The sequence below is a fragment of the Frankliniella occidentalis genome, unplaced genomic scaffold, assembly GCF_000697945.3.
Source record: "Frankliniella occidentalis isolate FOCC.00 unplaced genomic scaffold, Focc_3.1 Scaffold14, whole genome shotgun sequence".
Taxonomy (NCBI): Eukaryota; Metazoa; Arthropoda; class Insecta; order Thysanoptera; family Thripidae; genus Frankliniella; species Frankliniella occidentalis.
Genome location: NW_026267144.1, coordinates 1,567,063 through 1,569,809, shown reverse-complemented (window position 1 = coordinate 1,569,809; position 2,747 = coordinate 1,567,063).

Here is a 2,747-nt window from a genome sequence, read left to right as displayed (position 1 = left end):
GCTGGCGCGGTGGTGGCGGGCGCAGCAGCACCAGCACCACCAGGCCTTGTGCTCTGCGCAGTCAGAATTGGGTCAGAGACCACCGAGCCCTTGCCTGTTCAGGCAGGCCGTGTCCGAGCCGCAGAACGGGGTCACGGGGGCGGGGGTGCGGGCACCGCGTGGTGGCGTACACCACTACCAACACGTCCTAGGAGTCGTGGAGTCAAGAGTAGTCAGGACTGTAAACAGTGAGCATCAACTCTACTTCATCAAATAAAAGGGGGGTGTTATAGTGGAGCAAAATCAATTTTGAAACCGTTGTTGACTCTGAGTCACACATGCGGCGTGTTTTCTTTATAGCGCCCAGCCCAGCGCTCAACGTAATAATTTACTGAGAGGAATCTCAAGCTGGTACTACATTTTGTGTTCGACACTTGGATTTCTATTGCGGCTTCTCTACGTTCACCATTGGGTACGCAAATACTGTGCTAAATATGCTGAAAACACGCTTGCAGTTTCTTTAAAAAAAAATATATACTTTATTATTTTGTTGTCACCCTCTAGTTACAAACATTTTTCAAACTATGTTTGCTACATAGCCAACAAACACTTTTTTGCTGCAAAAATAAATGTTTGCTATTAAAATAAACATCAGAAATGTAAGTAGAGTCGTGTATGTCAAGCGACGCTGACACCGAAAAGAGTTCACTGATAATTAAAGTGTTAACAAGCGTGCACATGCAAGTGCTCAACACTATGTTGCACACCTTTCAGTGTTTTACTGGATATTTGAGTACTTTAAAGTGTTATCAGTAAAGTTTAACACTTATAAGTGTTCAACACCAGGGTTGGCCGTGAACCTTTAGTGGACACTTTAAAACACTTTCAAGTGTTTAAATTGTGAACCCGATCTGACCGTAAGGCGCCATAGCCCCATGGTTAGACTAACTCTTCGTCTTCTCTTCTCTCAATCACCCGGTACAACGTAATTCGTAAATAGTATGTTTCAAAATATATTATAAATATATAAACTTTTTTTTCACATTTTTAAAGACTGCGTTGAGAGCAAAGTTTGTTGTTCTCGGAGATCGTGTAGAAAGTACACTAGTTTTTTCGATAAAATCCAATCATTCGGCCAATTACGCCAGCTCGGCGCCTGCGAGACTCGGGGTAGGCCGCCCCGCAGTACACGCGTGCATAACAGTAAAGGTGTTGCCTACCCATCAGGCGCTTGGAGGCCAACAGACTTCACATGTAGTCTCTTGACGAGCCCTTGCACTTTGCACTGGCTGAACTTCACTATTTTGCAACGGCATGTGGCATGTGACTGACGTACTTCTTGGATGGTTCAACCTCAATAAGAGCAATGCGTTGTTAAGTTAAAGAACGCGTTTACTCCTGACCACAATATACTGGAAACGCAAGTGTGTGGTGTGAATGTCGCTCACTTGTAGGTGAGCGAGTACACTTACTGGGGGTGAAGGTGTGAATTTTCTAGGGAAAATGTGAGCGACATTGACACACTTGCGTTTCCAGAGTAGTCTGCTTGTCAAGTGGTGTAAGGATGCTTCCGTCTACGCTACGCCACTGCCGTGATGGGCGCAACATTGGGGCGCGGCGCGACGCACGGCACGCCGTGTTGACAACACACGACCCCGTCGCTTTGAACTCTCGTCGCGTCGCTCGCCAGCGGCGGCGGCCGGCGGCAGCGCAGCCCAGCGCCAGGGACGACAGGTGGCGCGGCGCAACCGGACCGGGGCGGGCCGGGGCCGGGCGGGGGGCGGGCAGTCCTCCCTGCACGGGGAAACCCGCGTCCCGGCGCCCCCCGGGGCGATTAACCCCGCGCGCGAGACTTGGGAATGAAACTTCTGGTTTTCTTATTTGAATGCACTTCACTGTTGCGGGATTGCATTCTCGGTAGGGCTGCAGGGGCCATGGCGCCCTACGGACGTACCGGGGGTAACTGTGAATGCGCAGCAGTGCTGCGGGTTTGCCTACCCCATTCGCCCATAAGGCGCCATTGCCCCTGCAGCCCTGGTGGGTATGCAATCCCGCAACACTGCTGCGCATTCACAGTTACCCCCGGTACAGGCCCCCGGCTCGTCGGTCCTGCGCCTCCCCATTGTGTTGTGCCAGCTGGCTGCATTTGAATTGTCACGGGACGCCTCTCTCGTCTCGTAGCCAGCCTGCACCGCACGCACTCGTGCGTACGCGGGTTGCCTACACTGTAAATCCGGGCTGTCCAGCAGGTAGGCGATAAAGTCGTCTATGCCTATGGACTCATACAATGCAATTACCCGGAAGAACAGAAGGTGTCCAGCAGATAGTCGACATAAGTCGCCTAGTTTTGCGGGTCAGGCGGCTTTGTCACCTACCTGCTGGACACCCCGGATTTACATTGCAGGCCGTTAAGACGCCGTAGCCAGGCAAACGCGACGGGGTTCATCAAGCATATGCAGTGTGTCATGCGCTCTCGGGGCAGCAGGTGCCTCGGCTTGTTTGTCAGGAGCCTAAATAACGCTCGCAGTGCACGCACGCGCGCACCCGCGACTGACGAGCGTCGTGCTCGTGCACGCCATGCCCCCTTTGCCTACCCCTCGAGCCCCGCCCCTGCCCTGGTGAGGGGTTCCCCATTATATCCGGTCTGCAGGTCTCTGACCGGAGGGCTCGTCAGCTGATGAGTCGCTCGACGGGCCAGTCCTGAGGCGCTATGGGTCGCGGGTGAGCGGCCGACCGTAGGGGAAAGAGTGTGTGTGTGTGGGGGGGGG